The sequence below is a fragment of the Paroedura picta genome, chromosome 6, assembly GCF_049243985.1.
Source record: "Paroedura picta isolate Pp20150507F chromosome 6, Ppicta_v3.0, whole genome shotgun sequence".
Taxonomy (NCBI): Eukaryota; Metazoa; Chordata; class Lepidosauria; order Squamata; family Gekkonidae; genus Paroedura; species Paroedura picta.
The window spans coordinates 48,038,611-48,063,770 of NC_135374.1; the positions used below are offsets into that span (position 1 = coordinate 48,038,611).

General features: G+C 39.8%; 1 protein-coding gene and 1 long non-coding RNA gene across 5 annotated transcripts in view; both read left to right on the forward strand.

The window, feature by feature from the left end:
- Positions 1-24,652, forward strand: part of LOC143840682 (uncharacterized) — an 84,448-nt gene extending 59,796 nt beyond the window's left edge. The window contains exons 2-3 of the long non-coding RNA XR_013232310.1: positions 18,757-18,808; positions 24,569-24,652. This is a non-coding gene — a long non-coding RNA (uncharacterized LOC143840682). The remainder of the gene's footprint in view (positions 1-18,756; positions 18,809-24,568) is intronic.
- ROBO1 (roundabout guidance receptor 1) overlaps positions 1-25,160 on the forward strand; it is a 795,752-nt gene that overhangs the window by 235,317 nt on the left and 535,275 nt on the right. The window lies entirely within an intron of this gene.

The following is a 25,160-nucleotide window of genomic DNA, read 5'->3' on the forward strand; positions in this document are numbered from 1 at the left end:
TTTTTTTCCAAAGGCTCTTTTTCAGATTTTTTTCAATGGAAAACTTGGGAGAACACTGAAAAGAAAGTCCTGTGAAATTTATTCTGTTTCAAAGTTGTTTATATTCAAAATATATAACTAGCAAAAGGCTGATGGAAACATCAGGAAATTTGTATGAACCCTGAAAAAAAAACTCTCTATATATTCTTTTTTTGAATAAGAAAACCCTTATCTGACAAAGCATTTTACTGAAATTTAATGTACGGTATGAAAAAGTCTTAAGACTTTCTCAGATTTTCCAGTGGGAAATCTGGGGGATCACTGGGGAGATAATTCAGATGCTGTAGACCAGCATTTCTTAACTCATTGTGCAGAATATGGTTGGCAAGCATAGCTGTGTATGAGTCCACCTGGGGCCTCTCCCCGTCCTACCCCCTTCCTTTTTCACTCTCTCCAAGTCAGTTGTAATATAGATGTTACAAACTAGTATTCATACCAAGCCAGAGTATCTCTAATCAGCTACCAGGAGCCCTTGAACATTAGCAGGGATATGGACTGCTCAGTCAAAAACTGTACAGTGCATAGCCATGCCTGTACTGAGCTCCTTTCTGCCTCTTCTTTATATTTGTGAACCAGTCACATAGATCCTCAAGGGAAAAATCATACCTTGTGCCCTTGTGCAAAGTTGTTTTGATGTCCACTGTTATTTTGCCATCATCTTTTGTAGCCCTGATAGCCTATTCCTTAAGTACTCCTTGGAAATTTTACCTAGATTTCTTCAGTTGTTCTGTATCAATTAACAGAGTAGGGTTCTGCTGATGCTACAGTAGATATTTATAGTGTGGAAAAAGTAAGGAAATAAGATTGGTCTGTATATGGAATCCAGAGATCTCACACGTTGCTTACATTCTATCTATAATGCAGCATAAGTTTGTGGCAAATATTTCAGTATATTTGAATATATTTCCATACTTTCGTCAAAGATAGAGTATCTTTGTTTACAAGTGGTGTTCATTTTTCATGTCATTGTTCTCAGAGGAATTAGCATAAATCAGTAAAGCCCAAACTCTCTTTATTTTCAGTGTGAGACCCACAGCTGTTTCCCAGAAGTTCAGTTGTGAGACTTGATAGGTACTTTATGAGTCACAAGTTAGACAGGCAAAGTCAGATGTATCCAGTTTCACACCATGATATATTCACTTTACATTTGGCCACTGGAGATTATGATAACAAAAGAATTGTGTTCAACTTCCGAGAAGTTGTGAGCTTAAGAAAACAATATTTTAATCGTTCTAGCACTTTATAACCATACTGGCATAAAATATGATCAATTAAACCGTTCTTCAACAGCATACTTAACTAGATGTTGAAGTAGCATTCTCTCTGTTTATATTAAATTATTAAAATATTTTGAAACATTTTACAACACATTTTAGTGCATTGTGTACCTATAATTCAAATGTGAAAGCCACCTTGAGGATACCATACGTTTGCTTTTAAATTGACTTTCTTCTTTTGATTTTGCTGTTACATTCAAGTGTGATACATTAGTATCTAATATTACTTGTGAAATGACCTTGTTCTGTGTGGAAACTTCTAATCACTTTTGTAAAGGCACAATTCAGGTGAAAATAAGTACTTATACCAGTAGTGCAGTTAGATAATTGTAAACTTTGAATAAAATTGTCTTATGGGGGATGATGGTATATATTTAAAATGTAAACAACATCTCACTTCGGGAATATCTTTGAAGTCTGTGAGTTAGGGACCCCGTATTTCCATTTATATTATCGCCTTGATGACACCAGTGATTTGTAAGCTTTGGTAAGATTTGGTTAAAACAGACATGTATATACATATGCTACTACCACATGGATGTCCTGTTCTGCCTTTTTTCCCTTTTTCCTCATACCAGCAGGCTGACTTATCCATTAGGCACAGTGCCTAGGGCCCATTATAGTTCTAAAGGTAAAGGTATCCCCTGTGCAAGCACCGAGTTTTGTCTGACCTTTGGGGTGGCGCCCTCTAGCGTCAATACAGGGTGGTTTGCCATTCCCTTTCCCAGTCATTACCGTTCCCCCCCCCCCCCCCGGAAAGCTGACCTTGGAAGGATGGAAGGCTGAGTCAACCTTGAGCCGGCTGCTGGGATCCTACCCTCATGGTCAGAGCTTCAGACAACATGTCGGCTGCCTTACCACCCTGCGCCACAAGAGGTTCTAGGGGCCCACAAAAATGTTTTTCTTTTAAAATCAGGAAAAAAATGAACTTTTAAGGTATTTTTTTTTCACAAATCAGGGGAAAAAATAGGCCCCAGAAAAATCTATTACATTTGACCTAAAACAACAAAAATTAAAATGCTGAAATATTTAAAGGGTTCCATGAATGCAAAAATACCTAGAGCCCATAAAACTCATAATGTGACCCTAGTCAGTAGAGCTTTTAATGTCCATCACCCCACCCCACTGCAACACTTCACTGTGATCATTCTAATAACAGGCTTGGAGTAATTCTTTTATAGAGATCAATATATAGAGATCAATCTTTTATAGAGATCAAAGTACCTTTGGACACTATGTGGACAGCGTGTTGTATGTTTTTGCATATGCTATCCATACCCATGTTTTCTACCTCAACTACCCACTAAATGGCATTTCATATCACTCCACTAAAGGAATGGATAGGGGTTTTTTTAAAGAAAAGGTAGGGGTCACGTGGGACATTTCTACTTATAACTCTACAACTACTTAAATGAAAACTTGGAATAAATTCAGTGTTGCAATAGATTATTACTGTGATTAGGTTAGATTAATATTGTCAACTACCTATTGCAGATTAAAAAAAAAACAATTAAAAGGCATGAAAAAAGGCCTCTAATGCATGGCTGAGAGTAGATACCACCGAGGGTTTAAAGTCAAGGAAACTTTGCGAGAAAGCTTCCATGTGGGCATTCTGTTGCTGCCACAAAAACTTCTGCATTCACAATGGCAAGAAGAGCATACATGCCTCTGTATGGAAGTACATTAAGTATTTAAATGTGTCTGGATTGTAATTTTATTTTAAGAAGGCTAAATTACATTGATGTCAATCAAACTTGTTATTCAACAAGTGAGAACTTGTGAGTACTTGAGGAATCTCATTGCTCAATCCTTGTCTTCCTCTTGCATTTAATGTTTGCCTTCTCCTGGTGGCACCGACAGCCTCTTTCTTTCCATCTTTCTCTCCACTCACCTCTCTCCCTACATTTTTCTGTATCTACCCATTAGCAGTTCCCCACTCACTCAGTGGCCTACCCAATCTTTTATGTTCCTCTTTTCATGTTCAGCGTTGCCTTTTTAGCTTCTCTTTTGTTCCTGCCCTTTTCATAGGGATGGAACTCCTTAGGCTGATCCATCGTTTGGGAGGGGGTTGGACTAGATGGCTTGTATGGCCCCTTCCAACTCTATGATTCTATGACTGCTGGAATGACTTTCAACCATTCCAATGCTCCTTTTTGCTTTCCTCCCTTTGGAAGGGGGTGGGGAAGCGAAAAGGAGCCCAGAAATAGAAGCCCTCCATTTAAACGTGTTATGCCCAGTCTGCAGTCATTCTATTGCCTGGCCATCAGTTACTGATCTCAGCTGAAAGTATTATCATATATGAAACTCTTCATGGCCTTGTTATCTCATATCTGTAGAACTATTTCTATTCTACAGTACTCCACCACAATCATCTGAGCAAAGTCTTCTGCAGGTACCTTCTAAATGGGCATAATCAGCAACTGCCTGTCAGGTAGTTCTCTGGCTTCCTTCCATGATCCTTTCAGGTCAGCTTTACCAAAATCCCATCAGTCCCTTCCCTGGTATATTTACTGTAGTGCATGGCATTGCCTGTCAGGAAGGCTTCCCTTCTGGCCTTCTCCAAGCTATGCAGAACTGAATTATTCAGAAGGACTTTTTTAGACAGGTAATAGAGATGCATTGTACCAAAAAAGTTCAGAAAGAGGCTTTGGTGAAAGGATAGGGACTGTGAACTATAGTACTGTAAATAGTGAGTACTGCCTGCTGCTGTGAGTATGCCTCTACTCTGTAATTTCTGCATTGTTTATGCTTAGCTTCAGCACTTTCTCAGAGTTCTGCAATGCAAACCCTATTGCATTTCTTATTTTAGTTATCATATATTTATTTATTTTCTTAGATTTATACTGCCCTCCCATACTGCCCTGGGTGGTTTACATGGAACGTTGTATAACTAACATAAACATATTTAAATTAATTACAAGTACAATCTTTATTGATGATTGTATAGACCAGTGCAAACTGTAGTATAATATTGTGTCACATGCACTGGATAGAATGCGTATAATTAATTTAATTAAGCATTTTTTTTCCTTCTGCCTTTTTCTTCTCCCTTTACGCATTCTATTTCTTCTCCCTTTAGACAGGAAAAGCATGCAAAGCATCTTAATTCTGAAAAGTATGCTAGAAAAAAGTTGATTCAATATCCAGTGTTTCTGTTTCTTTTTCAATTGAGGATTAGAAATGAATAATTGAATCCAAGTGAATGGCTCCAGTCCTGAATCCAATTATTCTAAAATAGTGCTATTGAAATGAGACCAATTATTGTGAAGCGGTGGTTTGAGGATTGCAGTTCAAATCTGCTAATAGCACATTAGCAGTATCCCCAGTTGAAGGCCAGTAGCCTTTATCAAATGTGGAGAACCAAATTGTTGGCTTAAGTGGAGTCATCCATCTCCTCCAGCATCTCCTGCTGGGGAAATAAGCCAGCTGTCCCAATATTTTTTATTAGCAAACGGACCTGGCAAGAAACTCTTGACTCTCCTTTTCTCAGGGGAGTGGTTTATTTGCTGAAGTCATTTTACACACAAGGATTGCAGTGTATTATTTGTATATGTGGAAAGCTGGAAGTGAATTTAAATATCAGATTTTAAAGGCAGTTAATCATTGCAACTTTGGCACACAAAGATGTGTATATGTGTTGCTTAGACTGGAAAAATCAGCATCGTTGTGAAAATAATGAGATTATAGCATATTGTCTCAAACTAAAACTGGCACATCTTCCATGACTGCAAAATATGTGTACTGTTAAATCTGTGTAATAAATTAGTGTTAAATCTTTTAAATGCATGCTAAATGTTAAGTGCATGCTAAATCTTCTATGGGTGCAGTCCTCAGTGAAATGAAGAACAGCTGAAAAACACTACTGGGATTTGCACAGGAAAATTTCATTGTTTATTATATGAGTCTCTCTTTCTGATAGTTCTACCTCTGGCAGTTTGTAAGCACTTCATTGTAAGAAGTAAAGTTAAGAGAACCTGCTAGTGTTATCTAAATTTGGTAGCTTCCTGCTTGAATCAACTTTGACATATTTTCTTTAAACTCTTAATGAATCAAGAATTTTCCTTAAAACTTACAACATTTCTGAAGAAGTGCTCAAATTCCACTCACTTCCCCCCTCCCCATACACAAAAATGTTAGGACAAGACCAGGTGATGAGGTAGCTCAAGCAGAGTCATCTGAAGCTCAACCCTTCAAAGACAGAGGTCCTGTGGCTGGGCAGGAAGGGTTCAAGTGAGGAAGCATGCCTGCTCAACCTGGACAGGGTGCAGGTATTAATAGCTCACTCTGCCAGAAACCTGGGCATGATCCTCAATGCCTCTCTGAGGCACAGGTCACAAGAATAGCACAGCAGGCTTTCTATCATTACACCAAGCCAAAGTACTAGCACCTTACTTGGTCCCAGAACACCTAGCCACAGTGCTTCATGTAACAGTCAACTCTAGACTACTGCAACTTGCTTTATGCAGACCTACCTTTAACCTGGATCTGGAAACTGCAACTGGTCCAGAATGCCATGACCAGGATCCTAAGTGGTACACTGTAGAGCAGCGGTCCCCAACCTTCTAGTAGTCGGGGACCGCCTCCGAGGGTTGAAGAGAACCGGCGGCCCGGCCACTGCCGCTGCTCGCAAACGCGCAGTTGTCGCGCATGCGCGTTTTCGCCGCTAGGTGGCGCTAACACGCATGCGCGGAGCTGCCGCGCATGCACGTTTGCGTCACTGGCGTGCCAGCGGCCGTGGCTGCTTCTTCCCCCCCTCTCGCTGCGGGGGGGGGGAGGAAGGCGTGGTTGTTGGCGGCCCGGTACCATGGCCTTTGCGGCCCGGTACCGGGCCGCGGACCGGGGGTTGAGGACCCCTGCTGTAGAGGTCCCACATCCAGCCTGCTCTTCAACAACTGTACTAGTTCCCAGTTGAATTCCAGATCAGACTAAATGTCTTGGTAATCAACTTCAGGGCCATATGTGTTCTGTGCCCAGTGTTCCTGAGAGACCACATCTCTGCCTACATCCCCCAAAGAGCTCTACACTCCACTACTTCCAACTAGCTGGTTATCAGTTATGGAATCCACTATTGTTGTCGTTGATGTTATGAATTGCCCTGTATTATCTCTACATTTTGTATAAACCACCCTGAGCCTCATGGGAGGGCAATATAGAAATATAATAAGGGAGGGAGGCAGGGAGGCAGATAGATGGTGCCGGTAACCCATAGAAAATAACCACTAGACATAGCCTTGCCTACTCAGGCATACACACAGTGCTGGGAATAGGAATAGGCATGAACCACAAAAAATGCAGTATGGTTCGTGGTTCACCCAAACCATAAGCCCCAGAAACCCAGTCATATGAACCAAACCAGGTTTGTGAGGTTCATACCTGAAACAACTGAGCCACAGGAGCAGCCTATTCATGCAGCTCAGATGTTTAAACATGCTTTCATGGGCGATAGACCCAGGGGCTGGTTACAAAAGCCCCTTTAAATAGCTAAGCCACATGGAACAGTTTACTCACCAGCTACTTTCTTGGGCAACTAGCCCCAGGCATAGTTATATCCAGGTTCACAATTAATATAAGTGTGTTTCAGAAACACACAAGGCAAGGGCAGAAAGGTCTCCTCTCCAATGCACATGACTAATAATTGCCCACCAGCTACCCCTTCCTCTTGTGTCAGCCCCCATCTGTTGCACAATTTACAAACATCTGAAGACAGGGTGGGTACAAGTCTCCCAGTGAAAGTGGAGCATACCTCAGATAGGGATTGTATCACAGAGCACCATGTTGTATACAGATGAGTCTCATGAATAAACACCTCTTCCACCATTTAGAAAAAATCATCACAATTGTGATCCAAATCTTGGCTGTGATTAAGCTGCTCTCAGCATCAAATTGTGGTCACATATGGGCCACACTAACAGAATTATTTTTTAATTGCCTCAATCACATATCAATAGCTTGTACAGGGTATCAAAATGAGCATTGAAATGACTATTAACATAGGTAATGAAATAAAATGTAAGAATATCGGCGAGTTTATAAAATGGGAAATTGGTCCACCAAAACATGTAGGGATGGAAATAGTTTTCCTGGCTATGTACAATGTTAAAAGATATGGGAACCCCAGAAACTACAAATGAAATCATATCTATATCCCAAATGTAGTCAAATGTAGTAATCCTGAAGGCCAAAGCTGAGAGTGAGCTAAGATTGGCCAGGGAAGCCCATTGTAACAAGAAAAGATTTTTCAGTTATGTGAGGAGCAAACATAAAGTAAAGGAGGCAATAGACCCACTGTTGGGTGCGGATGGACAAACTCTAATGGAAGATGCAGAGAAAGCAGAAAGGCTTAGTGCCTATTTTACATCTGTTTTTTCCCCAAAGGTCAAAGGGTTTAGGCACATCTAGAGATGGCAGTAGCCAAAGGATAGTGTCTAGGTGGCAGGTTAACATGGGATGGTGATCACATTTAGGCAGAATATGAGTACTGTGTTATCACATTTCTTCCCCCTCCGATTCAACACACATGCAGGTCATGGGTGTGCAAGAATAGGGACAGTATCAAATATGCAGCAAATAAAATCAATGACTATGAATGAAGAAAACCTGAAGAAACATAACATTTCATCCCTAATAATAAAAGTTAGCTTGAATGATGCTAGAACCAAGTAACTGGTAAATTATTGTTATTCTGACAGCATTTGCGCAGGTTAGGATTTCAAATAGGTACGTCCTAAGTCTCAAATTGCCATCCTGCAAAATTTAGTCAGTGCATGATTGATACCATCCTGCAAAATTAGAAAAAATGTCTTAGTTGTTAGTTGTTCTTACAGAAAGGTATCTAATGGGCCCCAGTGTGAATGGTATCTTTCATGGAAGGAACTAGCTAGATCAGTTCACAATGTCCAGCCTGGATGTTCTTGAGTGATCATTTCATGTGAAACAATGTTGTGCAATTTATTCATATTTTGCAACAATGTTGCCATAAGATAGATGTCTCCTTTGTAAAAAGCAACCCCTATCATAAATTGTGAAAATTAACATTATAATTGCAATAAAAGGGAGACTCCTAATATAGACCTCTCTCTGATCCTCTCTCAAATTATTCTGTTTGTTCTAATATGTAAGCACTAGGTTGCAAGACACAAACTGAGAAAAATCTGCTAGTGTAGACTTAAATTTGATAGGTTGCTGCTTTGAATTAGCTTTGTTGTATTGTCTTTGTAGCTTTCAAAGAATCAAGAATTCCCCTTGAAACTTACAACATTTCTGAGGAATGTGATTAGGAAGATGTTATGCTATTCCCAGGATATTCTCGAAGATATTTTGCTGCAGGGTAAGCAGGTGCAAGCAAGCAGGATAGCCAAGACTTTTGTAGTGCTACATCAGATGTTTTAGCTGTTCAAGAAATTGAAAAGAAATCAAGATAGGTAATTAAGGTTGTTCAGCCATTTTAAAGAATACAATCTCAGAAGGTTAATAATAGTATTAATTATTATCAGCTTAAATTTATTCACAGAACTCCCTTCTCCCCACATATTGGATATACAAGTTCAAACAGAAGAGCAAACAACATTTTACATGCATTTGTGTGATTTGTTTTCTGCTTTCTCCCCAAAGAAAAGCATCAACAAGAAGCTCACTGCATAACTACGTAATACATCTGACATGTGCCAGGTCATGGGTACACAACCACACGTCTCCTGGAGGAGGTATGTGGAGACAAAGAAAAGGAGTGAAAAGCCCCCCTTCCCTTTCCACTGGTGAAAATGGGGTGGAAAGTAAACTGGAAACTCTTTTTCCCTCCTCATAGGTCTCTTTCATAGAGTTGATAAAACAAAGGTTAAGTCTCTCAATGTATATCTTCTTGTGAGGCTGGTTGCATACCCATGATCCAGGGTACCTGTCAGGTATGTCATGTAGCTAGTTATTCTCAAACACAAAAATATCCCCTTCCAGTTATTTTTCTCTCTTAATAGGAAAGTAGCCAAGAAATGGTATTTTGAGTACACAAGCAGCAGGCCTTCCTACCATCAAGGATCTTCCAGTTCAATATGTACTCCTGTGATGATGATTTCTTTGGAGAAAAACAACAACAAAAAAGTTGCTGTTGTTGCTGTTTTTGTTATTGTTGTCAGCCATTGAGCCGTGTCCGACTCTTGGCAGTCCCATAGCACAGCTGTCATCACGATCCCTGATCCCGCACGGCCTCATACAGCATTTTGAATTCTGCTAACATTTAATTGGTGCAATGGTGAGAACAGGCTTCATGAGCACTAATAATATTGTCATGAAATAGTATTGAACATGATCATTCTATGTATTTTCTTCAGTATTACTTTTGTGAACATCACACTGAGCTTGTTAAGTCTATTAGAAATGGTCAGTATTAAAATAATTGGTAGCCTTTAATGAGTATACTGCCCTTAATAGTTGTGTAAGAATTATATTCTCATTAGGAAATTTTCATTTCTGAATACTTTTTACACAATTAGAGGATTAATAAAGATTAAATAAAATGATGTATTTTTATATGTAAAACATCCCTAGTTGATATATGGGAAATACAAATACTATCACTTTTAGTTAAGGCCTCATTAATTGGTTGTTTCTTTCCAAGCAATATAATGCATCTGAGCCTTATATCCATATTGGAAGTGTTTTATATATCAATTTAGTAACTATGTTCAGGATTTGACATTGTTCCCATTAAAGTTAATGAGGCTTCTGTGACCTTACCTACTGGAGATTCTGAGATATTTTTATGAGCATGCTCTAGCAAATAGGCAGACAGGGCTTGTATCTTTGGCACCATTTTCTGCATTTCATATATCATCTTCTCACAACACCTGTCTCTTATTCCCATGGTGCTATCTTTGTAACTTTAATAAGTACTGATGTGTTGAAAATAGCAGAATAACTAGCATGTATGTATGATGCAGTGTAAGAGACTTTTTGACAGTGTCAATTTTGTATGTGTTGGTAGCTATATATTGGTGACCTAGGAAATAATTGTAGCCTGAGAATGAATTGGTTGCACTATCAGAAGTAATGCCAGTACCTGAGCTTAATGGTGAAAAGACATAAAAGTCAAATAGATCATATAGTACTGTATTGTGGGGGATAGTACTGTATAGATTTGCAATTATAGTGCATAAAGAAAATAATCCAATGTAGAACCATGCACAGTGTAGTGGTTATAAATATATCACATGGAAACAAGGTGAATGTTGATAGGATACACCAAGTGAGATTAAAAGAAGATACTTTTGCCACCAGAATTTTTAAGTGTTTCTGGAACATTCCAAGCTGTGAGCCTCTGATATTATTCTTGTGATGAATAAGTAGTCAAAGCCAGAATAATTTTTTAAAATGCTTTCAAACAGAATAAAAATGCCTTCAAACTTACAGTGGTCTATAGAGAAATCCTCATTCTTGGCGTAGGCCTTATATAATCAAGCCATGTAGTCTCCAGATGAGGTGGTAGAAGAGAAATAAGCATATTTTGCCACCATAGTGTTGCCAGTAATTTATTAAAGTATACAATCCTTTCAAGGTGTAAAACTGAAATTACTTTTCTGTCATCATGATATTATTTATTTAAAAATTAAATGAAAATTTCCTTGAAATCAGAAATACATGTCAACCCTACCTTGGGTGAATAATGCCTTTATGTAAAGTCGGTGCTTCAAAGGTCTCTTAGGATGGTGAGGAATCACCAGCAGATCAACTGGAAAATATCAGAAATAAGTCTGAAATTTATTTGCAGCCATTAGCTGCTAGAAACCCATACAAGTAACTTTCAAAGAGGCTAGGAAATGCTCGGGTCTCAAAAACAAGGTAATTGTTTGATCATTTACCAGTTCACCATCATTTACCATAGTCCCATCACGATTTGCACATAAACCAGAAATCAAGTAGGAGTGTGCATTCAGATATATCCAAGCCAAAATTAAACCTGGAATTAGCTTTTTTCAGATCATTTGGGGACTATCCAATGTGACCTCAAACACTAATTAATCCCATGGAATTTCCAGTGTATTTCAGGGAAACTCAGGTTCAGGAAGGGGCAGAAGGAGGAAGAGAAGAGAGCAGGTGGGACCATACTTGGCTATCATCTGTTCAGTTGGGAATGGTCTCTTGAAGGATCTTTTTTTTTTTTTTGAAGACCTGGGTGTAAACTGCACGGAGCTTTTATTCCAACCCCAGATCGATTCAGTCCCTGCCCTCTACACAGAATGCGATTTCCGTTTGGATTTGGGGCAATTTAAATTTTCCTTCTGCAGCAAGAAGGATTGATCCGGAGTGACCCTACCTTTATTGTGGGATATCTCAGACTGCTGCTAATCCTGAATATATTCAGAAAATCGCATTGTTTTGAATCTGGGCTCTCCTCCGTGGTAGAGGACCCGTGATTGCCTACAGGTGGTCATGTGACAAGCCTGCCTCAAAGGAGAAGCCCCTAATTTCTCTCAACTTCTGTCAGTCTTAGATTTTTTTTGTGCCTTCTTCGTCCCCCCCCCTTTCAAGAAAAGAAAGGATTTTTCCCTCCCTCCTCTGACTTCTTGGTTCCTCTCCCCCCTTCAAGAAAACAGAGAAAGAGTCTCCATTTGCCTCCCCCTCCCGTCTTCTGAGCCTCCCTAACTACGTGCAGAAGACTTTCCTGTTTCAATGGGGAGGGGGGGGGAGAGGAAGACCTGAGTTCAAAGCAATCTGAATTCAACAGGATTGACACTGGAATAAAAAAGTAAGTGCAGACTCTGCCCTGGCCTGCCAAATCAGAAATCTTCATTTCCACAGTCCTGCCCCAATCCTATCACATTTGGATATATCTAGCTGAAATTAAACTTGAAAAAAACAGGCCTTTAAAATGTATGGGGCCATGCATCACTGCATAGCTGAGGTGGTACTGAAGGTAGACTTTCAGGCAAGGTTTACTGGCCTTAAGGCCTTATATCCTTTGGGTGGTACAGAAGTCAGGTCACCATCAAAAGAAAATAATGACCCCATTATTTTCTATCAGTGGTAGATCTAGGCTCTGGAGCTCCTACTTGTTTGGTGTCCCTTGGATGTTTGGTGAAGTCAGGAGGCCAGGCCAACATTATTGAAATTAATGGGTCTTTGAAATTCAAGAAAACAATACACTTCCAAACAACTACAGTTCCTATCTCTCTGATCTCTGCTTCTGCACTTTAGTGCCCTCAGCTGTTTCGTGGTACATGATCCCTCTAAACTGCCATTATTTTCATTATTTTCAAAGGGGTTGACTTGACCTCCTGAGTTCTCTAAACATCTAGGAGCCTCAGAACCTAGATCTACTACTGATTCCAAATAATTGGACCATTATTTCCAGCTGACAGTAATCATGACCTTGAAGGATATGCTTGATAGACCTGGCCTCCTGGATTTAGAAGCCAGGTCTTCCATCTTGGGAATTGCATATAAATTGGTTTAATATTGGGTCAGGTTTTGTGGAATGGCATAAATTTAGGTACCAAAATTTAAGAATCTGAAAACTCTCTCCAAATAATTATAATAACTCACACACACCAAAGTTTTTTCATAATACAGATATTATTACATCCGTAAAATCCAAATGCATGATATGAGCCATATATTGCACAAATGGAGGAGTGGCTAAAATTAGGATACACTATCTCGAAATCAGCTCTGGAGATGAAGGATATTTGTGTTTACTAATTTAAGACTATTAATGGACTGCAATTGAAGCTGTAATGATGATGATGTTTTGTATCATCACTTTATAGAATGTGTAATTCACTATTTGTTTAGAAATTCACAGTGGTTTCATATTTTTATATGGACTGTATAGCAACATGTATGCGTGTATATAGGATTGCACATATATACATTTTAAGGATCTATGCACTTTTAAACAAACAATTAAAATCCGAGAGCGTTTGAAATGCTTGTGATTATCATACACTGCCAGTATTTTTATATATTTGTGTTGGATGTTGAACTTTTATTACTAGTAGCATCATAGAATCATAGAATCATGGAAGGGGCCATACAGGCCATCTAGTCCAACCCCTGCTCTACGCAGGATCAGCCCAAAGCATCCTAAAGCATACAAAAAAAGTGTGTATCCAACCTTTGCTTGAAGATTGCCAGTGAGGGGGAGCTCACCACCTCCTTAGGCAGCCTATTCCACTGCTGAACTATTCTGACTGTGAAAATTTTTTTCCTGATAATACTAGTACTAGTTAGTTTGTTTTGCATAATGTTTACATAATTTCTTGTGGGGGAAAACAGGCATCAAAGTTAACCAAATCTTTATATTTAATTTTATTTGTTCAGGAAAACCAATAACTATAATTTCATCCCAAGTGGGAGAAAATCTTTATCAAAAACTGGGGCTTTTATTACTCAAATCACTAGGTTTGCAAAATTGTAATATACTTAATTAATACTCTGTTTCTGGTTAAATTTCTAAATTGTTAAGTGCCTACATTATTTCTTAGATCTGTTCTTCTTTATTTTTATGTTATGCATTAATTAACTAGTTTCTAGGCAATCATAAATCTATCTTTACAAATATCAAAAACACTTGGGTGCCTGGACTTCTTTGTTCACATTCTAAAAGAAAATTATGGATGCCATATTTTTGGCTTAGCTATGTTTCATAGGAACTATCTGGAAAGATCCCAAAAACACAGTTATATTTGTACTGATTTTATTTTTATTTGTTTAAAATCATTCTCATTTTTTACCCTATTCCATGGTCATTACTTAGTATTTATCCTATTATCTGTATCATAATCCAGTCCTAGGAAATATCTCATTTGATTAAGTTACATGTAGGTTAATCAATGTATCAAGGAACCAAATCTAAGATTTTCTAGTATTCATTGGTAATACTAAATTGCACAGTTCATTCCAAATGGTACTGCAATAAGTGGTAATGCAGTAAGTGGGTGGGTAAGTATAAAAATATAAATGTGTAAAAATATTTAAAAGTATACTTACTGTGGGTAAGTATAAAATATTGATTGCCGTACCAATAGATCTATCATTCTTGCAGGACTCATAGCAATGCAGGAAATCAACCTTGACTTATTAGGTTGTACCCTAGATAAAAGACTGGAGGGGGCAGAAGAGAGAAAAGTAACCTAATTGAGTATGATGATGATGTCATCCGTTCAGTCATGTCCAAACCTCAGCGATTCTATAGGAAAGTCTTCGCCAGGTGCCCCTGTTTCTGCCTGCTTCTTTTAGTTGCTTCATGGTCATCTCTGTATTGGCTTTGATTGTATTGCGCCAGCGGATCCTTTGGCGACCACGTTTCCTTTTGCCATTGACCATGCCAAGCATTAATGATTTTTCTAGCGAGTTTGATCGCTTGATATGTCCAAAGTAAGTGAGCTTTAGCTATAATTTCTTCCCTTCTAATGACATAGTTGGTTTGCTCCTCTCTAAAACTATCTTGTTGGTAACTTTGGCTGTCATGTTGCAGCATTCATCTCCAAGACCATAATTCGAAAGCATCGATTCTCCTCCTGTCTTCCTTCTTCTGGGTCCAGCTTTTGCATCCATAGGTTGTTATGGGAAAGACAAAGGCGTTGACTAGCCGGCACTTTGTATTTAGGCTGATACCTTTATGCTTCCATATTCGGTTCATGCCTAACATTGCATTCCAGCCCAGTCTTATTCGCCGTTTGATTTCACGGTTGCATCCACCACTTTGATTGATCATAGAGCCAAGAAAGATGAAATCATCAATACATTCAATGTTCTCTTTGTCAATTGTGACTTTGGTGCTACTGCCAGTAGTTGTCATGATCTTGGTCTTTTTGATATTTAGGTATAGTCCCATATTTTCACTTTCTTCTTTTAGTCTCGTTATCAGGGTCTTCAGATCATGCTCCAATTCAGCAAGGCTCTGATTCAGTAAACAATACATGGTTGTGGAGCCAAAGTGACTGATCTTTTTGCACTGTGATATGATCACATTGGTTTCCTAATCTTGTTTATAACCAAACACCAAATGCTTGTGTTTTCTACTTTAATACATCCTTGCTTATGGCATAACTGCTGGCCGATGCCCAGGTTACTTTCTTCTTTGCATATGGTAAAGACATTGCCAGTCTCCCTACAAGGGTGTGTATTTACATGTGGTGGCACATATTGGATTCCCAGGGTTTGCACACAAAGTAACATTGAAACTTGCACGGCAATTCTTACTTTCTCTAATGTGCTCATTTAGCTGTTTGAATATTAATCACAATGTTGTGAAATATAATGAGAATACTGGTCCTTTAAGAACCTGTCAAATGTATATTTGTTTAGATCACAGCTTCATGCTCCCTACTCCCTCATAGATCAAGCCCTTGATTGAAATACTGAGTAATGTGCTACACATTTATAACAAAATATATTTTAAAGAAAAACAAATTCTAGTAGTTAAAGAGTTAAAAGAAATCAGTGGAACCTTAGAATGAATCAATAGGCAAATATCATAACACAAAGAAGGAAGGTCTGCCTGCCCCCTGCACCAGTCTATTAATCTTGGTTTAAACCAATATAATCTTCTTAATCCCCTTGTAACACAACAGCTGTAACCTAAAATTCAGTGTTTCACTTGCTCACTTTAGCAACACTTTATTCTGGAAACTAGCCCACATTTATATCCTTGCCAAATCTCAAAGAACTCCTCTGAGCATGGGGGCTTGGAATTTCATAGTGTTTCTAAGTATAGCAAACACAAGCTATCTTTTTATTGTTATGGACTCCCCCAATAATTAATTATGATAGCTTGTCATACCGATGAGTTTCACATTGTACCCAACTATCCAATTGTGCTTTTCCATGGAAAATACGAAAAGCAACAGTATTTCACTTTTTAAATGCTTGCAATGAAGTTATCCATGCTATAACTGGAAAACAATTCACACGAGTAATTACAAGAAAAAGAAATAGAACCTTTCTTCTCTGTATTTTTAAGAAGTACATCACCAGACTCCTTTCTAAGACAACTGATCAATTTTTTAATAATAGTAGGCAGTTTGAAAGTATCAGTTATTTTCCTTAAGTTTTATGCCATAAAAGAACACCTGTCATTTACAGTAATTACCCCTTCCCGGTATATCTCTAATCCTTTATACTGTGTTTATTGCAACTCATACATTTTAAATACTCTGTATACAAAATATTAATAGTAACGAGTTTCCAGCAGGCCTGAAGAAAAATATCCTGTCCCTTTAATTAGTGCTTCACTAAACATTTTGAAGTTATGTACCTCCATGTGTGAAAACTGTCAATTGCCCATTTCCATTCACTAAACCTCTTTTAAAGGTTCAGAATATATTCCTCAGACTTGGTGGCAACCATAACAGTAATCCCTTTCTGTTTGTTAGATGTATCTCCTTGTTCTCTTGTAAATCATGCGTTAAAAACCCACATCTATTAATACAATTTTCCTGACACCTATAAATCATCTTGTACTGTTTTGTTTTTCCAGTATTGAAGAAATGTGCAAACTATTTTTAAAGTATTCCAAAATATAGGAGAATTTTTACGTATTGCAATGTTTTGCCAAAACAATTATTGAGGAGTCACTATAAGCACATACTTTGCAATGATAGATAAAGCCCTTATTGTGCAGGGATGCTACAGGCTGTATCTCACATGCTGTTGCCTTGCAATTATTGTGAGGGAGATAGAGAAGATATAATTGCTCCATTTTTGATTGGAGTACCAGACTATTTAGTAGGTCAGTTAGTTAGCCTTCTTGCTGGGGAGAAAAGTGGCAGTATTTTCCAACGTAGCCACTGAGATAAGATTCCAACAGGATGGATTGGCTCAATCAAGGAAGAAGAAGAGTTGGTTCTTATATGCCGCTTTTCTCTACCAAAAGAAGACTCAAAACGGTTTACAGTCATCTTCCCTTTTCTCTCAACAACAAGGCCCATTATGCACGGAGTGGAAGGTCCACATTCGGGGTGGAATGGCGGCTAAAATCACCAATTATGCATGCTGCAGGCAGCAACTGGCCGCAGAGTCTATATATGCCGCCAAAAAAGCCGCGTTAGTGAGATGCGGAAGAAAGGCCCATTATGCACGGCCGCCGAAACGGCGATTTCGGGTCACATGGAAAACACGGAGGGGGAAGACGCGACACACACCGGTTATGCACGGGGCGGGGCGCGATGGAGGCAAACCCCAGAGTAACCGATTATGCACGCGGCGATCCGGACGCCGCTTCTGGTTGCGCCCCAGTCACCCGGAAGCTGTGCTTTCTTCCACGTTTCGCTAATGCAGCTTTTTCAGCGGCATTCACCGAAGCTGCGGCCGGTTGCAGCCGGCACCATGCGTTATCGGTGATTTTAGTCGCCGCCATTCCACCCCGAATGTGTGCTAAAACCCCCGTGCATAATGGGTCATTGTGGAGCTTCCCGGGACCAGGGTGCAATCAGAAGCGACTCCGGAGTAGCCGCGTGCATAATCGGATACTTTGGGTTTTGCTGCTGTTGGGTTCCGTCCCGTGCATAAGTGGTTTGCTTTGCTTCTTCCTCCTCCGCATTCTTCATGCCACCGTTTCAGCGGTCGTGCATAATAGGCCGAGTAGACACCCTCGGTAGGTAGAGGTAGGTGAGGTAGGTGGCGCTGTGAGAGTCCTGATATTACTGTTCAGTTAGAATGGATCTATCAGTGCTGTGATGATCCCAAGGTCACCCAGCTGACAGCATGGGGGCGAGCAGGGAATCAAATCCAGTTTGCCAGATTAGAAGCTGGTTCCCAGTTTGTCCTGAACCAGGCTGTTAACAATAGGACATTTTGGAGGTCATGATTCATAGGGCATCTATAAGTCAGAAGGGACTTGACAACACTTAACACACAGAAAGAGAGTGAAATACTATTAATCACATCCTAGTAATTGCTGTGTTTTAATATGGTCTATTCTAATAGTCTATTGACCATATAATAAAGTTTATTTAATATAAGTTTTCTACTACTAAAGTTCCAAATTCTGTTTTTCTGATCATATTATGGTACTAATTTAGTTTATTTTCATTGGATCTTTTATTTTACTCTTAGAATGTAATGTAAAGTCTCATGTCAGAAAATACAATGGGCTCCAATTGTGAAAACATTTTAGAAGAAGAAGAAGAGTTGGTTCTTATATGCCAGTTATCTCTACCCGAAGGAGTCTCAAAGCGGCTTACAGTTGCATTCCCTTTCCTCTCCCTACAACAGACACCCTGTGAGGTGGGTGAGGCTAAGAGACCCCTGATATCACTGCTCAGTCAGAACAGCTTTATCAGTGCTGTGGCAAGCCCAGGGTCACCTAGCTGGTTGCATTTTGGGGAACACAGAATCAAAATTGGCTCACTAGATTAGAGGTCTGCACTCCTAACTACTACACCAAGCTGGCTTAATAATAATAGTTGTTTTTAGATATTTATGCCCTGCCTTTCCCCCCAAATAGGGCCACATTCTCCTCACCTCCATTCTATTAACACAGCAACAGCAACTGTGAGGTAAGTTTTAGCTTGAGAGACATTGACATTCTTAAGTGACCTTCCATGCTAAACTGTGAATCAACTAATCACTACAGCCAGGCTTGCTCTAATGTTATCACAACTATTGTGATAACATATAATAATTGGGAAAAGGGTTGGTGCATGGAGCATATTTGGGGCCCTGAGAGTGTCTATCCTCACACTCCGTGGGCTGGCCACATCCCCTGACTGAGATGACCCATGGAAGAGCCGCCCTCTCTAGCTGGCCACGAGGCTCTCCACCGCCATTGCCCCATACGAGCCTCTCTGCCACTGGCGATGTCCTTGTGGCACCCCAGATGCTCTACCCAGGTGGTAGCGGCATGCAGGAGGAGCTGCCAGTGAAGAGGAGACAGTGCTGCTGAGGATGTGGCTGCACCAGACACTAATGAAAGGAAGAGGAGGTAGCACTGAGAACATGGTGCAGCCCATAGCAGAGGTGGCACAAGGTTGGCGACAGCACTGGCTGGACCTGCGAGGAACTGCCGGCACGAGCAGGGAGGAGGTCACGGCTGTCATAGGTCGGGGAAGAGGCAGTGGTGTTGGCCCTGGGCCGCTTGCTCTTCTGCCTTGGCAGGGGGAGTTGGGCGAGGGGAAGATCTCCTGTTCCGTGCCTCACCAGAGCAGCCTCTCCCTCACACACACCTTTGTCTCAGTAGCATCTGCTGCATTTAGGGCTGCAGTGGGCTTTCTCCCTAATTAAAACATAAAATTATGTGTTGAACATTCCAAAGCCTCCAGGTAGAGTTCTGACCATGCAAGGAGGCTGTGGAATGGGAGGCATGCCAGGGAAGTGCAGAATTTGCAGGGGGGAAGTGGAGAGAGGTGGGCCAGGCTGGCCAGAGTGCCAGGCCAGGTGGCCTTGCTTGTTAGCAGCACCACTCCAAATGCCTCATGGCTGCCTGTGATGCAAAGAGTATAATTTTCAACAATTTTCACAAGTTGTAAAACATCCATTTCTTATTTGATAAGAGAATCTTGTGCTGAATTTTTAAATCTCTGTTGTTGTGGTTTATTAAATTGCCACAAGAAGGTACTGTTTCTGACTTAGATACCTGAATCTGAAATTTGAGTATTGACAATACAAACCTATGCAGTTACTCAAGTCAAAATCCATTAAGTTGCAGTGGATGATTGAATTTGTATTTTTACAGTCTACCTCAGGAAGTACTCCAGGCTAATTTGGTGGTGCTATTTATTGTTAATATATTTTAATAACTGTTATATAATCTTCTTGTAAGCCACAATATTGTGCTGCAGAGACAGGATATAGAGTTTTAAAAATATAACATTAGGGTTTAAAATTTACCACAATATTTTAAATTATTACTTTTAAAAATGCTTAAAAATAAGAGCAGTGCACTTATGACACTTTAATTTGTTCCTATGTTTAAACTAATAGGGAGAAGTTTTCATGTAATATTATTTACTGATTAACTAATCTTTGTCAAAATCTTAATCTGTTAGTCCCTGATTATTAGGAGTGATGGTGCAGAAATCAGTATCTTTGAAACTGATTTTTCATAGAAATTATCTGGGACTTGCAGAATTGTATAGATTGTTCTTCAATTCAAGTTAAAAACTGGTCCAGTCAAGTATCTCCATAGCAGAGCTCAAATCCAAACTTTTCCCCTCAGTTGACCCTGGCTATGACTCAATGTCACAAGATAATAGCTAAATTTGTCAAATACCCTTGGGGACTTTTCCTTCTACTAGTGTCTATAAAAGTGTACTGTGCCCACATAACCCTCACTTAAATCAAATGCATGCTAATCTAATGTGATAATTTGGGGCACAGAACAGGAAATAAGGGATTCAGTTGAGAAGGAAATTGCACAAAAGAATTTATGGTAATCTGCTCTCTATGTACCAAAAATACAAGTTACAGCTTCTCCAGAATAGGTTTACTTGTTTCCCCCATTTTATGTAAGTATTTATTATGTGCCACTGCAGACAGTCTTTCAAAAATACTCCTGAAAAATATTTCCACTTTAGTGAAATAAACAACCTTTTCTTCAGCAACAGATCTGTTTGTCTTCACATTACAGGGTTCTTTAAAGAATCCTTGTATAAATATATCATTTTGTGACCAAGGTAACAGAAGTTTTACAAAATCTCTTCCGCTCTCTTTTTCTGTTTGATTTTCCTTTTATTCCCCTATAGTGTTCCAGGGAATTGATGTGGTGTAGGATTTTGTTCCAAACACATGTTTTTCTCTGTATTTGGATACCCATAAAACTATACAGTCAAAAGAGCAACTTTATACTGTTCCTCTTTCCCTACATCTGTACTCCATTGAGCATTGAAAATGAATTTCCTCATCTGGCTATATGACACCCAAGGCCAAGTTAATCCCTGCTGTAAGTTCCTGAAGTAGTATCATAACGGTGCATTTTCCCTGTTTCGGTTACACTCTGGATCCTCAGAGACAAGCAGGAGTGACACATGATAATGATGTATTGATACCTAGTACTAGTGTTGAATGTTCCTAGGGAGAGAGAATCTACTAATAGGAATGTTTGGTTCCTTTCTTATTTCTTTATTGTTGTTAAAATACATTTATTTTCAATATTAATTTTTATATTGTTCATTTTCATGAACACATTCATTGTCTGTCCAGTAGTGTCAATGAAAGTGGCATCTGAGGGTTACAGAAATGACAGCAACTGTGGGCCTTCCATGCTGTGTTGCGGCAGCATTTGGACATTTAATGTTTAACTGTGCCTAGCGCAGACTGATCCATACCAAGCGCTGTTACATTTCTTTAGCATAACATAACTGCAGCATCCCCAGGGTTGCCACATTTAAGTTTAAACATTCCTGGAGATTTGGGGGTGGAACCTGGGAAGACAGGGTGGGAACTCAGCCAGGTATAATACCATAAAATCCACTTTCTAAAACAGCTATCTCTTCCTGGGAAACTGATCTCTATAGTATGAGGAAGTAGCACAATAAAATCAGAGTCCAGTAGCACCTTTAAGACCAACAAAGATTTATGCTGACGAAGAGTGCTTGCACTCGAAAGCTCACGGCCTGAATAAGCAACACAGCTACTCATTTGTATCTGTCTGTATGAAGAAGTAGTAATTCCTGAAAATCTCTAGGGTTTCTCTGGAGGCTGATGACTCTAGCCCCGCTCCTCTGGTATCGTGAATTAGGGGCTGCACACAATTTAAACAGGAAAAATATTGGGATTTCTATAGCTGTTACACATGGCTGTTGTGTAACAGCTATAGAATCATCAGAAAGGCCAAAGCTGAGATCAATCATCAGAAAGGCCAAAGCTAACGGTGAGCTAAGATCGGCCAGGGAAGCCCATTGTAACAAGAAAAGATTTTTCAGTTATGTGAGGAGCAAACGTAAAGTAAACGAGGCAATAGGCCAAACTGTTGGGTGCAGATGGACAAACTCTAACGGAGGATGCAGAGAAAGCAGAAAGGCTCAGTGCCTATTTTACATATTTTCCCACAGGTCAAAGGGTTTAGGCACATCTAGAGATGGCCAAGGGATAGTGTCTGGGTGGCAGGTTGACATGGACAGAGAGGTTGTCAAGAGGCATTTAGCTACACTGGATGAGTTCAAATCCTCTGGGCTGGATGAAATGCACCCGAGAGTGCTCAAAGAACTTTCCGGAGAACTTGCAGAACCCTTGTCCATCATCTTCGGGACCTCTTTAAGGACTGGAGATGTCCCGGAGGACTGGAAGAGAGCAAACGTTATTCCGATCTTCAAAAAAGGGAGGAAGGATGACCTGGGAAACTACAGACCAGTGACCTCTGTTGTGGGGAAGATAATGGAGCAGATATTAAAGGGAGTGATCTGCAAACATCTGGAGGACAATTTGGTGATCCAAGGAAGTCAGCATGGATTTGTCTCCAACTGGTCCTGTCAAACCAACCAGGTTTCCTTTTTTGACCAAGTAACAGGTTTGCTGGATCGTGGAAATTCGGTTGATGTCGTTTACTTGGATTTTAGTAAAGCTTTTGATAAGGTTCCCCATGATGTTCTGATGCATAAATTGAAGGACTGCAATCTGGATTTTCAGATAGTTAGGTTGGATAGGGAATTGGTTAGAGAACCGCACTCAAAGAGTTGTTGTCAGTGGTGTTTCATCAGACTGGAGGGAGGTGAGTAGCGGGGTACCTCAGGGCTCGGTGCTCGGCCCGGTACTTTTTAACATATTTATTAATGATCTAGATGAGGGGGTGGAGGGACTACTCATCAAGTTTGCAGATGACTCCGAATTGGGAGGACTGGCAAATACTCCGGAAGATAGAGACAGAGTTCAACGAGATCTGAACACAATGGAAAAATGGGCAAATGAGAACAAGATGCAATTTAATAAAGATAAGTGTAAAGTTCTACATCTGGGTCAGAAAAATGAAAAGCATGCCTACTGGATGGGCGATACGCTTCTAGGTAATACTGTGTGTGAACGAGACCTTGGGGTACTTGTGGATTGTAAACTAAACATGAGCAGGCAGTGTGATGCAGCAGTAAAAAAGGCGAATGCCATTTTGGGCTGTATCAACAGGGGCATCACATCAAATCACAAGGTGTCATAGTCCCATTGTATATGGCACTGGTCAGACCACACCTGGATTACTGTGTGCAGTTTTGGAGGCCCCACTTCCAGAAGGACGTAGATAAAATGGAAAGGGTACAGAGGATAACAATGAGGATGATCTGGGGCCAAGGGACCAAGCCCTATGAAGATAGGTTGAGGGACTTGGGAATGTTCAGCCTGGAGAAAAGGAGGTTGAGAGGGGACATGATAGCCCTCTAAGTATTTGAAAAGTTGTCACTTGGAGGAGGGCGGGATGCTGTTTCTGTTGGCCGCAGAGGAAAGGACGTGCAGTAATGTGTTTAAACTACAAGTACAGTGATATAGGCTAGATATCAGGAAAAAAATGATAATGTCTTTTTCCTAAGCAAGTAATCCTGGATAACCTGGACTTAAGGAAGCAGTGGTTCGTCCCTTACTGAAGAAACCATTGCTGAACCCGTGGGACCCCACCAGTTACCACCCAGTCTCGCATCATGCGTTTCTGAGCAAGGTGATAGAGCGGGCCATGGCGGATCAGCTCCTAGCATTTCTGGAAGAAAATTTGGCCCTTGATCCATACCAGTCTGGATTCCGTCCTGATGTTAAAGATGTGTTTGCATGTCCATTTCATCAGTCACTCCCAATCAACGTTGTGCTGCTGTTCTGTCCAGTGTTCGATGATGGGAGCATCCCTGATAAGGTTTCTGATATGGCATCAGTGTTCCTGTATTCTAATTTTCAAGGCTCTTGTAGAAATGCCAACATATGCTAGACCACATTTATATTACAAAACAGAAATACACATGCATATACAGAATATAATTGTGTTTGCTGTAATATATAAGCATGGCTAATAACATTTCCAAAGTAATTCCAGTTATATAGATAAGTATGCTTATTAGTATGTGACCATTATGTTACAGTTTTATGTTTTAAAAATGTTTAACCATCTGCTACCAGTTTAGGGAAACTTCATGCATTCTAAATTCATCCTTTTCATTTTTAGCAGCAAGATTATATGCCAGAGAAGGAACATGTAGTAGAAATGGTTTATAGTTATATTATAGTAGTTCCCAAGTCATTTGTCTAGAAATTGTATAATGCAGCTGCACTATGAAACATGCATGAACCTAATACCTAGCTCAGCCAGTATGTAGTGAGTTTTAATTTAATATATTAATCATGTCTTCCAGTGCCAGGAGGAATAAATTCATACAAAATAAGTGCATTAAAAAGACAAATAAAAAGAGGAATACAATTTCATAGTTCACCAGGAATAAAAATCAATATAAGTAAAAGGAGAGATGTATAATATGCAATGGACAGCATCAGCACAAATAAAGAAAGATGATTCATGAATGGAAAACCTGACAGTAGTTCTAGTTTGCAGACTCAGCAAATGTAAGACACATACTCAACACTTCAGTGAATCTTACTATAGCACATATATTTCTCAAATGCAATGTCTCTCTATAGTAGTTTCGCTATCATTATTGAAGCACAAAGCAACCATTAAAAGCAAATGCACATGCTATAAAGCCTTACCATATGGTGTATTAACAATTGAATCAAAAAGAGTGTTAGTACCTTACACACAAATACAAATCCTGAAAGCTAAGAGTCATATCACAGACTTGAGTCCCATGGATCTCTACCGTTAAGTGATGTTGGCACTTTTACAAGTGATGTTGTAGTGCAAGGACCTTCCAGCCACAGAATCCCTTGCATTAGGGGAAGTCTCCTTGACTGATTATGCATGGCAACAGCCACGTTGAGCTGCTGCCA